This window comes from Balaenoptera acutorostrata, chromosome 11 (genome assembly GCF_949987535.1).
Source record: "Balaenoptera acutorostrata chromosome 11, mBalAcu1.1, whole genome shotgun sequence".
Classification (NCBI taxonomy): domain Eukaryota; kingdom Metazoa; phylum Chordata; class Mammalia; order Artiodactyla; family Balaenopteridae; genus Balaenoptera; species Balaenoptera acutorostrata.
In genome coordinates this window covers 8,073,315-8,074,359 of record NC_080074.1, presented here as the reverse complement: position 1 = coordinate 8,074,359, position 1,045 = coordinate 8,073,315, and positions in this window count along the sequence as shown.

The following is a 1,045-nucleotide window of genomic DNA, read 5'->3' as shown; positions in this document are numbered from 1 at the left end:
GTCAAAAATGCATTCAAGGGACTTCCCTGGTGGTGCAGTGGTTAAGAATCCACCTGTCAATTCAGGGGACATGGGTTCGAGCCCTGGTCCAGGAAGATCCCACATGCCATGCAGCAACTAAGCCCATGCGCCACAACTACTGAAGCCCGTGTGCCTAGAGCCCGTGCTCCAAAACAAGAGAAGCTACGGCAATGAGAAGCCCGTGCACCGCAACAAAGAGTAGGCCCCGCTCGTCGCAACTAGAGAAAGCCCACGCGCAGCAACGAAGACCCAACACAGCGAAAAATAAACAATAATAATAATAAATAAATTTATTATTTATTTATTTATGGCTGTGTTGGGTCTTCGTTTCTGTGCGAGGGCTTTCTCTAGTTGCGGCAAGCAGGGGCCACTCTTCATCGCGGTGCGCGGGCCTCTCACTATCGCGGCCTCTCTTGTTGCGGAGCACAGGCTCCAGACGCGCAGGCTCAATAGTTGTGGCTCACGGGCCTAGTTGCTCCGCGGCATGTGGGATCTTCCCAGACCAGGGCTCGAACCCGTGTCCCCTGCATTGGCAGGCAGATTCTCAACCACTGCGCCACCAGGGAAGCCCAATAAATTTATTTTCAAAAATGCATTCAATACACCTAAACCTACAACACATCAAGCTTAGCTGAGCCTACCTTAAACGTGCTCGGAACACTTACATTAGCCTACAGTTGGGCAAGATCATCTAACACAAAGCCTATCTGATAATAAAGTGTTGACTATCTTATGTCATTATGTGGATACTGTACTGAAAGTGAAAAACAGAGTGGCTGTCTGGGTCCAGAATGGTTGTGGGTGTATCGGGTGTTTACCCTCGTGATCACGTGGCTGCCTGGGAGCCGCAGCTGCTGCCCTGCCCAGCATCCTGAGAGAGAAATTCTCCCAAATACCACTAACTCGGGAAAAGATACAAATTCAAAATTTGAAGTATGGCTTCTACTGAATGAGTGTCACCTTCGCACCATCCTAAGGTTGAACCATCGTAAGTTGGGGAACGTCTGTATATCACAGGATAAAT